This window comes from Melozone crissalis, unplaced genomic scaffold (assembly GCF_028551555.1).
Source record: "Melozone crissalis strain CALT ecotype California unplaced genomic scaffold, PUWL_Pcris_2 ptg000027l_1, whole genome shotgun sequence".
NCBI lineage: Eukaryota > Metazoa > Chordata > Aves > Passeriformes > Passerellidae > Melozone > Melozone crissalis.
In genome coordinates, this window is record NW_026535805.1 from 61,994,249 (window position 1) to 62,007,093 (window position 12,845).

The 12,845-nt window shown below is 39.8% G+C and overlaps 1 protein-coding gene across 1 annotated transcript in view; it reads left to right on the plus strand.

Moving 5' to 3' along the window:
- The window catches only part of MBOAT2 (membrane bound O-acyltransferase domain containing 2), an 88,590-nt gene that overhangs the window by 22,369 nt on the left and 53,376 nt on the right, over positions 1 to 12,845 (plus strand). The gene's annotated exons all lie outside the window — the stretch shown is intronic.

Below are 12,845 nucleotides of genomic sequence, written 5' to 3' on the forward strand. Positions count from 1 at the left end.
AAATGCTGGTAGAAGGAACAGAGAGGAAAATTGCTTTACACAGAAATCACAATGCCAGGGCAGCCTTAGTTCATGATCCTGTCTGTTAGAGTACTCTGCTGAATTGTAGTGAGATAGTGAGTGTAGTTTTATTGTCTTTTGAAATATCCCAAATTAGGCTCTTATGTTCAGGATTTTCTTCAAGGCCTCATATATTCAGAGTACTGTGGATGTGAGAGAACCTCATTTGGTTGGATAGCTGGTTTATAGACAAACAGCTTCTTTGGTTACTGGTTGTTGTAAAGTAACTTGTTCATGTAAATTTCTCTTTAGACATTCAACAGTGTAAGCTAGAACTTATGGTACTTAATATTGTAAAAGAAATTATTATTGTGGTTAAATGCAGCAAAGGGAGGTGCCAGTCAGGAGCACTTTGGCCTTTACCATAACAAGGTATGTAGGTTTCTCAAAAATGGAAATCCAGCAGTGGTTTACATTCCTAATAGCGTGAGACAGGTAGGCAGATTTTCTGCTCTGTGGCAAGGGAACAGTAATTCCTGATCCTCCTAATTCATACCAGCTGGTTTCACTGCATGGCCTGATCTGCTGAGATGTTGGCTGTGTTATACACAGCTGTCACTGTGCAGCTGGGAGGGGAACCTAGATTCGATTACAGAGCTTATATTGCTTTGTCACCATATGAATTTGTCTGCCATTAGATAAAACTCAAAAGCTCTTCTTTCAGTGGAAGAAAAAAAAAAGTAAGAGTCACTTGTTACTTTAAACTGTGGACAGTGTGTGGATGCTGTATGGCAAGCTGCAGGAGCCACTTCTAGTAGGTGATACAGGCAAGACTACACAAGGTTTGCTCCTTCCACTGCTGTAGTATCCCAGAAGTGATGATGCCTAAGGAATGCACCAGGTACACTTAATTTTCTGTCAGGAAAATGCCACTTACAGCTTTCTGTTTGACAGTCTGAATAGAAACCAATATGAATTACTCCCGTCCCCACCTAAGTGTTTGTCTTCAGGCTATGAATGTGTCTCATGGTGCCCAGGGGAGACTGAAGGTTAAGTACTGTACAGCAGAGTGCAGCTGGTACCAGCTGGCCTCAGGACTGGAGAATGTCAGTGTTTTAGTGGGGATGTGTGTACAAGTAATTATAGTGCTTGTATATACCTGCATAGCCCCAGGTGTGGGATTTACTTTTTATATGGTAGAGGGACCCATTGCCTGGCAGTCCTATCTAGATGTTACCTGCATTGTTCAATGAGCATCTTAACCTTGGAGTTGAACATCAAATACCTATATGTGGTGTAAATATAGATTCAAGTAGATGTTGTATTGGAAAAGGACTTGTGCATTGTAGAAATAATATTTGTCTATTATCTAAATTGATTCACTGACTTAAGTTTCCTTCTTTTCCCTGTCCTGCTGGCTGTCCTGCAGATTTCATGAGTGTATGGATAGGAAAAACATTATTCCTCTCCGTGCTGTTTTCCTTACCTTCTAACATAGCTCCTCAGGGTCTCCAGCCTCTCTAAAAATTGCTTAAGCAAGTAAGAAACAACTAAATTTTTAAAAATGCTATCACTTCAGTTGCTGTGCACTGCTTATACAGGCTTCCTTATCCTCTGAAGCCAGGAGAGGTTTTTGATAAATTTTTACATTCACCAAAGCACTTTAACCTTTCATGGTAGCTGTTATGTCCTATTCTGTTTGTTTTGATGGACATAGAGTTCTTTGTACTGTTCCTGTGCCCATGTATGTGAGCTGTTTGAACATGATAATGTAAAGAGATACTTGAATTAGAGTAAACAAACTTGGGTTGTAAGTGGTCTGGTATCTGTGGAGGTACTTCCTGGTCATACCTTTCTTGGAATTTTGGAATGTTAGTCTTCAGTAAGTTCCCTTACACTCCAAGCTAGAGCCAGGACTGAGGGGGAGGCTCTCCTTTGGCTTCACTCTTTGCTGTGGAGTTGGTAAACAATAGGAGATGTGGCAAAGGAGGTGTGGTGAAGATTTGAAGATTGTTTAATCTTAAAAATCTCAGTTTGGAACCAAATAAGTCTTGATCATCTGAGTAAACTAATTCCCTTGGCATGCTAATTGTGGCACTTAATTTGTTAGTCAGGTGTTTAATGATGCTGAATGTCGTGATTTTTCTGATGCTTACCTAGAAATCAGACTTGTACTCTGAAGACTGTGGATGGAAACACTGACTAGCACCAGGCAGTGATTTTCTGTATGTTGGAAATTTTATGATAATAAAAATAACCTTGTAAATGGATTGTAAATTGTCTATCTTCAATTACTTGGAAAAATAAGCACTTGTTGAAGTTAACAGCTGTGAAGGAATTTCTTAGTAATCCTTGTGAATTTCTTCTAAAAGTATTTGCTCTAAGTAGCTATTGCAAGTTCATCCACTCTGGTAACTTGCTGTAACACTCCAGGCTGAGCCTGTATAGAGCTCAATGCATGGCTTCAAACAATGAATGTATAAGTTGAAAAATAACTTGATATATTATCCTTCCTAAAATTGGAATGTTTAAATGGAAAGGCCTTTAATGAGCATGTATTTTGTAATGACAGGAAAGGAGTGAAAAAAGAACTACAATTTGCTTACCTGCAGTGCCTATCACTTTTTGCTGTACTTTTAAATAAAGATTAAATACACTTATTTAATCTTGGGGGAGGTGTGTTTGTGTCCCTATAGAGGTATAGGGAGAAAGGATAGGAATCGTCTAGTATCTGCAGATTTGTAAATGTTGGTACTTAAGTAGAGAGGTTGAAAAAGATAATGCATGGGCATATTTAGTATTAGAGCCTTCTCAGTTGGTTTTGTACAAAAAAGATATATGCTGCCTTAATGCCACTAGGAAAAAATCTGATTATATGTTTTGTATTTCCAGAGAGGAGTGTAAATCAGTCTTTTTCTTAAATCCCCACCTCCTGTTTAAAATTTTATTTCATTTTATGCTTGATTGCTGATGTTACTCAAAAGAACAGGATTTTTAAATAGTGCCATTGACATATAAAACCTCTTACCCCTCTTGCAAACTCAGGTAAAAAAAAACTTGTACTTCTGTTGTAGGAAGTAGCTGTGCTTCATTGAGTATTGATGTTTACCTGAAGGAGGGCTCTCTTACACTGTGTGCTTCTGTAAGCATGTGGAGGACAGCCCTGTCTTGAAAGGAAGCTGTAGTGTAAAATTGCCTGGGTGTGTTACAGATCTGTTGGGATGGAGCAGCTTTTTGGCTTGCATATAGATTTTTTTTTTTAATCTTTGTGCTCAAAGTGAAGCTGAACACAATCAGTCAATCAAAGCAGAGTTGATAAAGTTGTGTTTTGGGGCTCTGTATTTGTTGGTAATCTCTGTGGCATCTATACAGAGTTCTTCAAGGCACATTACTCTGCCTGTCATGCTGCCAAGCAACTTGACTGTTAGCAAATGAGCTCTGAGTCACGGTATCATTGCTGCATGGTTTATTACCTCAACAAACTATTGATGTCAAATAAATCAGGCTCCCTACAAAATGAAGTGGCAGAATAAATTGTACCTAGAAGAGTTCAGTGAAAGCTATGTTCTTCTTCAGCTCCTGGCAAAGACAGCCACTAATAAGACTTGATTAAAAATTCTGGTTGTATGGCATTGATTGAATGGAGACAGTGGTGTTTGGGATAAAGAGATTATGTGCAAGGGTACCATATATTACAGTACCTTTTCTTCTTTAGGAGCATAATTATCCATGGCGTTTTATTCTTTGGTGAAATTTATTACATTTGAGACAGATTTCACATGACTAATTACAACAAGCTCAGCAAACAATAATTTTCATCTTTCTTAATGAAACGGGTGGCTGTAAGTTTGGCAAGTCGGTTTTGCCTGCAGAACTGCAGGTGATGGTGTATGAAGTGGCTGAGTTGGAGCTAGAAGATCATGACCTTTGATACCAATGCACTGCAAACTGTAAAAATTCTGTTTGTGTGTTTTTTCTCTTCCTATAAAGGAGGGTGGATGTAAATAAAAAGCGTAGATATTTAAGAAATACAAACATCTTAATTTTAAAATCCAGTGCCTCAATTAAAGATATTAAGTTTCATATAGCTTTTAAAGCTGATCAGCTTTGCAGATCAAATGTCTTTACTGGTAGTTAAAGATAGGATCACAGAAACATAGAATGGCTGGGGAGGGAAGTGTTTCTGACTCCCACCCTGACTGCTCAAAGCAGGATCAGCTAGAGCAGGTTGCTCTGTGAAATCCAAGTCTTCCTTAGTACTGACATGATCCTGAATAGTTCCAGTTGTCATAAGCATGCTAGCCATTTCCTTTTGGTGTCTTGCTTCAATGTTGATTATAGTTTAAAATTTATTTGAGGTGACTTCATGCAGCTTAGCTTTCCCATCTATTCTGAACTTGCACAAGAACTTTTTATGCTTTAATTTTCCCTCACCCAATAATTGTCCAGATTTGGTATTGTTAACTTAAATTGATCAGGCTCATTTCAACTTAAGGTCAAATAAACCAGCTATACTTGAGACAGTTATTTTATAGGAGGAATATTTTATATTAGGCAATGAGTAGTAGCATGTCAGTCTATCCTTTTTTGTAAGAGGAAGCATTAATAATAAAAAGAGGGGTGAGGGCAAAACACATGAAACAAAGACTGTGTCAAGAAAAAGTACAGAAGTCTTATGTCTTTAATCAGCAGAAATAGGTGGAAGCCTGGCTGAGTAATGCAGACTTGTCAGAGGAGTATTTGACACTGCAAGTTTGTTTTACTTTGAATTAACTTTTCAAACTTTTACTTTGAATGAACTAACAAATGTTCTTCCAGTTTTCAACCAAGAAATCTCTTCTTGACAAAGATGGTGAAGGATCTTGAGGAGAAGCTGTATGAGGAGAGGCTGAGGTCACTTGGTCTGTTCAGCCTGGAGAAGGGGAGACTGAGGGGGAACCTCACGGCAGTTACAACTTTCTTGTGAGAGGAGGAGATTACCAATCTCTTCTCTGTGGTGACCAGAATTTTTTGTATTGGAAAAGCAGCTGGTCTGGCATCTGTGGAGGTACTGGACCAGTGATAGGAGCTGAGAGAATCACCTGAAGTTGTGTCAGGGAGGTTTAGGTTGGATATTAGGAAAAGGTTCTTCACCCAGAGGGTGGTTGGGCACTGGAACAGCTCCCCAGGGAAGTGGTCACAGCACCAGCCTGACAAAGCTGAAGAAGCACTTGGACAATGCTCCTGGGCACAGGGTGTGACTCTTGGAGATGGTGCTGTGCAGGGCTGGGAGTGAGACTCTGTGATCCTTGTAGATCCCTTTCAACTCACCATATTCCGTGGTGCTCGGAGAAGATATGCAGTTGATTTACTTGTACATCATTATGGACAAAGTGGATTTCTTGCACATAGCCCTCCTGAAAGCAATTTTCTTATGTATTGGTTGGCATAACTTTTAATTGAGAAGCTTAGTGATTTAGAACAGTAAATTTTAAACTTTCTATTTAAAAGTTACATGGAATTATGTTGGAAGAGAAATGGGTAAATAAAAGATAGAAATCACAGTACGGTTTAAATTTATTGTAGAATTTACAGTACCTATCTTAAATTTGAACTTTTGGTGTTCTGTTTTATGGGAAATTTTAGGTATGTGATACTTTAAAGGTTTGTTGTGTGTTTACATCTGGCAAGAAGTTGCAAGTATCTTAGACAACGTAGCATGGAGTTTATCTTCAAAACTGGATAATACTGAAATAAAAAATACTTAGAATAGCTAAGTGCTAAGCTGTTCTTGCAGTTATTACTCATCACAGGCACAACAGGAACTGTGAAGTCAGGAGGCTTGCAAAAGGAAGCTCTGGGTAATTTGCTGTATGATTACTTAAAGAGTGAATAATCTGTTTTATTAATAGATCATACCACATGGAAATGCACAATGCATACAAGTAATGCACCATTTTAAACAAGAGTCACCTGAGTAACTTTCTTTTTCTTGGTATACTGCTCTCTTTAAGAGTGTCTGGCTCATTGAGGTTTCCTCTTTTGCTGCCCTCCACTGTAGTGTCCACTTCTGATACCATGTTAAATATTTGCTGTGTCACCATCTGTGTGCCTAATCACTGTCTTCTGGCTTTGATACTGAGTGCTGGTTTTAGTGGTAGGTGTTACTGTTTCTGTAAAAAGCTTTTTGTCTTCAAATAATATTCATCTCTTGAATACTTTAGGGATATCTTGAGGTGTAAATGAGATGGTATGCATACAGTGGGATTATATAGTAAGGTTTTACCACTTCCCTACATATGGTGTACAGGTGTCAGCTAAAACTTGGTAAATGTGTTACAACAAAAGAAAAACCTAGACAGTCATCCTTTTTTTCCCTACAAGATGAAAGGAGATCTCATTGAACAGTAATATCCACTTGTCTTCAGTTGTTATGAAACAAGAGTCTGGGCTTCTCTGGATCTCTTTGTCTGTATGACCATGGTGCTCCGAAAAGCTGAGTGGTAGAAGCTGTGGCTACATTCTTCTGCAGAGAGAGAGTGTTCATACAAACCTGTAGTCTTGATGGTGTTTGTTTTCAGTTGTCCTGACTGAAGTAGGTTTGCTTCAGAAATCTGTGTAAGCAGTGTGATTGTGATTACTTTAGAGTTGTCCCCACAGTAAGTTCTTACCAATTTTTGTGATAACAAAATTAAAATTTGGTCTATGTGACCATGATGTGGTATATTCTATTACTGTACCTGAGGTACCTTTCCAGAATGGAGTGAGGGCCTTACCAAGCTTCTGTCAGAGCTGCAGTCAGAAGCCAATGGCTTCATCAGTCCTAGCTGCTGGAGAGCAGAATTTATATAAAACGCAGCTTTTGCTGTGTTTTTTGTAAATATCTGAAGTGTCAACATCCGTGTCCAGATAGGATATCTTCACACTGAAAAAGCTGCAGCTTTTGGATGTGAGAGCAAAACTTGATTCATGGGTAGCTTCTGAAAAGTGTTATAATAAAGCTTTATTCTGATGTTGGTTTGATGTAAAGTATGTGGCTTTGGGGGCTGGTTAGTTTCTCTGGTGTTTTTTCCATACTGTTTGAGCAATTAGTAAATGTGACACAATCTGTATAAATAGAAGAAGGGGCTAAATAAAGGAGCCCAAAACATCTAGAAGCAGAATGTTTGGTTTGTTGTGCCAGCTATGTTTTGCTACTCATATAACTACTCAGTGCATTTTTCAAAGATCCTGAAAAAGTATTCCCTTTGCAGTGCAGAAGTGCAGTTAACTCAGGAATATTAAATGATTTCTGCTCTTATACATCATCCTCTTATACATGAGAATTGAAATAAAAGCTACAACATAAACTCGACCACGCAAAGATCAGATGCAGTCCTTGTCCAGTTCTTATGGTAGAAGAAATCCTTTTGCTGGAAGTAGAAAATCCCATGTATTGTAGCAGTTAATAATAATGAAATCGGGTAAGTGATGCTTTCTGAAATTGGTAAAATGGGCAATGGTAGAAGCAATAACGGTGTTTGCTAATATATCAGTTCCTTACAAGCATCACCACTTCGTGTTTATGAGCAGAATCAATGAAGAAATAAAATAATTCTTAATCTTTTAAATCTTCTGCTGTAGGTGTCAACTGATGTAAGAAAGTTTACAAGAATTATATTGAACAATCATACTCTTCAGGTCAGCACTGAGAGGCATTTGTTTAAAGTATATTATCAGGATGGTAATGACCTGCTGTGTGCTGGTGTTCATTGTGAAATGAAGCCATTATTTGTCCATAGTGTATTCCTCCAGCGTTTCATAATCACATATTGAATTTTCTTTCCTTAGTCTCTCATACTCAGAGTGAAAATATCTGATCAATCAGATAATAGCTTCTGTTTCTTAATTGTGCTTTCTCTCTATCTTCTGCAAACACATAGGAGCACTGTGACACTGTCCAGTTTGTTCTGGGTGCACTGCCTCAGTTTTCATGCCACAGGGCATGAACAGTGATAACATGTGTTTGAAATGGCATTTGGTCAAGTCACCGAGCAGATGTCTGAGCAACCTGTTTTAGGTCACTTTCCTCTCCTTGGCTCTGGAAAGTCTTGCTCTTTTCCTGTCTGCCTCTGTGTGTTAAGAACTGTAGTAGGTTGTGATTAACAGGTAACTCATGCAAACTGTAGTTCATTATTTAGTTGAGAAAAGATGAAGTGGTGAAGAGGAGACCAAACAACCCCAACAGAATAACTGGTACCTGAATGACAGACTTTGTGGATTTATGGTTGTCCTGACCTGTTCTTATACTTGAGTAATCAGACATTGTCATGGGGGAACTTCAGCAGACAGTCCTTGAACTATCAGTGTGCTCAGTTAAGGATTCTCTGTTAAAGGGAATCTTCTGTAAATGGAAATAATGATTCCTTTTGCCAGAGAAGTTCAGAATACCCTATCTCTGAGAGCCTGAGGGATTCCAGAATGGGATTCCTGCCAGATGGATGCTGGTTGGTAGATGCTTTAAATGCCAGGACATTTCAGGAGGTAGAGGGAGAAAATGGATGGTAGCCTCAGTTCAGCCAGACAGTTCTTGTTAAAGGCTCAGCAGTGAGCCTTCCCCTGCAGCAATTGGTTGCTTAGTCTGCTCTGTCAGCATCTTATTTTCTAATGCCAAAATTCTGAGCTTGGCTTTCTGGGATTGACTCACATGGGAGCAAGTCCTGGTTTTCTGATGAGTATTTTCTGAGGTAATCTCTTGTATTAATTGTAATAGCCTAAAAAGTCTTTGTGGAATTTGAGATCGGTAGATATTGGAAGGAACCTCCCAGAGATCACCTTCCTGTTGAAACAGGGCAACCTAGACCCAGTTGTCCAAAAGTATGTCCAAGTAGCTTTTGAGTATCTCTAAGGAGGGAGAGTTTTCAATGCCCCAAGGAACTTCTGCCAGCATTTCCTGCTGTTCAGAGAGCACCTTCTGTGTTTGAGTTTGTGCATATTGCCTCTGGGCACCATGGAAAAGAGCCTGGCTCCATCCTCCATGTAGCCTCCCTGCAGGTATTTACACACATTGGTGAGACCTCCCTGAGCCTTCTCCAGCCTGAACTCTCCCCGCTCTCTCAGCCTTTCTGCATAAGAAGAATGCTCCAGTCCCTTGTCTTAGAGGCTCTTTTTGGATTCTCTCTGGTATGTCCATGCCTCCCTTGTATTGGAAAACACAGCACTGGACCCAGCATTCCTTGTGGCCTCACCCAGTGGCGATAGAGAAGATGGGTTACCACCCTTGACCTGCTGGCAATGCTTTGCCTAATGCAGCCTGGAATGCCACTAGTCTTTCTGCTAAGAGCATGCAGCTGGCTGCTGTATGAAATAGGCTGCTTTCTAAATACAAGGAACATTTCTTCTATTCTGAGGGGTTTTTTTTAAAGAAAAGTTATTTAACTACTTAAGTCTACCAGCTTCAAAAAATCTGAAATTGCTTTTGTAAAAGTGTTACTAGACATGTTATTTATTTGCCTGATTTCTGTATCTGTAATGACTGTATCTGTAATTCTGAAGCTGTAATGACTTATTTTGGTTTGTTTGATTTTGCTTTTAACTTTTTAATTATAAAGCAGTACCTGAAGACATTTGCAGATTTCCAAAGATCAGGTCTCTGTTTTAGTATTAATGGGGTTAAAGAAGTGTGGTCAGTGACTCAATGTTCTAGTGGAAACCTGTGATGGGTGGTGTCCCTCAGAGGTCTGCACTGCGATCAGTGCTAAAGGATTGAGTGCACTCTCAGTAAGTTTGCCAATGACATCAAACTGTGGTGTGGCCAACACCACTGCTGGGAAGGGGTGCCATCCAGAGGGACCTGGACAGGCTTGAGAGGTGTGCAGACCTCATGAGGTTCAGCAAGGATAAATGTAAGGGGACAATGCACCTGGGTTGGGGCAAGTACAGACAAGTACAGGCTGGGTAGAGAGCAGATTGAGAGTAGCCTTGAGGAGGACTCTGGTGCTGTGTGCCAAGATGCTCAGCCTGTGCTGGCAATGTGCACTTTCAGCCCAGAAAGCCAATTGTACCCTGAGCTGCATCACAGGGACCGTGGCCAGCAGGTCAAGGAGCCAGTTCTGCTCCTATGGGACCCTGCTGGGACGGCTGCGTTCAGATCTGGGATCCCCAACATAAGGACATCAGACTGGTGGAGGTAGTCCAGAGGAGGACCATGAAGATGATCGGAAGGCTGGAGGACTTCTCCTGTGAAGACAGACTGAGAGAGATGAAGCTGTTCAGCCTGGAGAAGGGAAGGCTTTGGAGAAACCTCAGAGCACCTTCCAGTACCTAAAGGGGGCCAGCAGAAGAGCAGGAGAGGGACTGTTCAGAAGAGCATGTAATGATAGGGCAAGAGGGAATGGCTTTAAACTGAAAGAGCAGAGGTTTAGTTTAGATATAAGAAAGAAATACTTCCCTGTAAGGGTAGTGAGGTGCTGGAACCAGAGCAGTTGCCCAGAGAAGTTGTGGATGCCTCATCCTGAAAAGTGTTCAAGCCCAGGCTGGATGGAGCCCTCAGCAGCTTGGTCTAGTGAAAAGTGCCCTTGGGCAGGAGGGTTGGAAGTAGATAATCCTTATGGTCCTTCCTGATCCAAGCCATTCTGTGATCCTATGAATTGTTCTTCCACAGTTCAGTCCCTTTCTGGTTCCTTTTTGTTGGGGAGGATGAAACAAGAAAGCTTTATAAATGTGACCCTCCCCACTGCTCCTACACTTTTGATTCCTAAAAATGGAAGATCATGATGGGCTGTATGGGATTGGTTTAATCTTATTTTTTTCAATCTCTTAATGAATAGAAGCTAATGCTGTGCTTGTGCATTTGAAATTGGCTGACTGTTCAATCAGCTTGAGCATAAATTTGACTTTTATAAAGATAGTTTTCTTTGCATGCCATGAAAATTGGAAGCTGAGTGAAGAGAGTACTGTCATTCTACATCTGTGATGTTTTCAAAGCTTTTGCCCATCTCTTGTGGACTTGATGTATCCTGCAGACCAAACTTTGCCATTCTTTTGTACACTCACGATTCCCTTTGGATACCTGGAGACATTGTATTTCCATTCTGAGTACCTGCTAATGGTTGCATTCTTGTGAACTGGTGCAACTCCTTGCTGTTTTTCTTCTGCCTGCCTCTCTTGCCTCTGGAGAAACTGTGGTGCCATGACCTTTGTGTGTGAACTGCCATACCTTTCTGTGCTTTGCAGTTGGAAGGGTGTGCTTTTTTTTTTTTTTTTTTAATTTGAACTGATGATATTTATCTGGCTGTTTTGTACTGCATGCTCTTGTGTTTGTCTGTATCTGCTCAAGTCTGGGCAGAGGACGGGCTTTTCAGCTTCAGATAGAATTTTCGGTCTGTCTCTTCCAGGACTTTGTGTTGGATTATATTAATTGGAGAGCCTACTACTTCCAAAATATTTTAATGCTCCTGTTCTTTTCCAAGGGATTAACTACTCTCTCAAATACAGGATGCTGTCATAGCATCTATCAGAATCTCATTTCCTTTAGGGATCTTTTAAAAGATCATTTTGAGATACCCTAGCAAAAAAGATTATCTTGATTTGTGAAAAACACAGACAAACTAACAAATAACCAAAAGCAAATGAAAACCAAAAAAACCCCCACCAAAAAGCCTCACCCTAGAACTAAGCCTCAAACCTCCCCAAACAAACAATGACAAAATGCAAATCCTGATCATTTATTGTTGTTTTATAATCTGACATAGTTCAGTATTCCAAATTCTAAGAAGAGAGAAGGACAGCAAACAAAATGGAAAACCAAGTTGGGAACGGTTCCTCTGACTTAATTAGTGTACATAGGGACTTTGGTAGGTGTTACTATTTTTTGCTAATACAGTTGTGACGGTTTTGGGTTTTTTTTAAATCTTTGCGTCATGCTTTCTGACTAAATCTTGGGGGAAGGGCTGATTTAATTTCTCAGAGGGAACTAGTAGTTTTACCCTTCAAACATCATAGGCTGTTTTAGAGATTATTTGGCTGCAGTAATGAAAGATGCTGTATTATTCATGAAATGTCCATCTTCTTGCTGTTTCAACTTGATAAATACAATGAAATGTGATTTCCAGAGATTGCATAAATAGAGCTCCAATTCCATAGGAAGCATTTCTAGATAGCAAGAGAGCATTTCTGTTGCACTGGAACACAAAGCTGTCCAAAATACAGGGTGCAGAAAGTCTACTGACCAACTACTAATGCAAAAATCACTGTTTAAATGAAACAAGTATGCACCTTGCTTTTAGACAAGCTTAGACTTTTAGAAAGAGAGAGATTGATTCTTCAGGATCTGTTGGTATGAAAATGTTAATTGAAAATTGAAGGCTTTTTGTCTGAACTGGAGACTATCAAAAGTGTTTTCAAGTTAATATGAGGGGGTTTGCATTTTTGTTTTGTTTTTTCTCCTTAAAAGCAAAGAAAGTTTCTGTACTTGTGGTTTACTATGATTTTGATTTTTATACCCTTTGGTAGACTAGGCAGACTATGAAGAAACCAGCAGAAATAAAGTAGATGAGAAACAGTATTCTACTTCTTTCTACACTGTCTTCTCTGAGTTGCTGAAAAGGAGTAAACAATAAGACTTTTGTCAACAGATCAACACTTCTGGAAGTGCCTTTCTGAAGGGAGAAGCCTTCATCTATTTTCATGCTTGCCAGTCTTCCTGTTTCTTACTTGTTCTCATCAGGGCATGCCTTGTGAGAATCAATGTGTGGGTGCAGTTCTGCTGCAGAGGCCAAGATCTCTGCCTGAGGAGGAGGGACAAAGCTTCTTATGGAATGTAACTCAGGTTCTTAATCCACAACTTCTCTACACCTGTGCCTGAGGTATAGATGTGCAATTGGGTT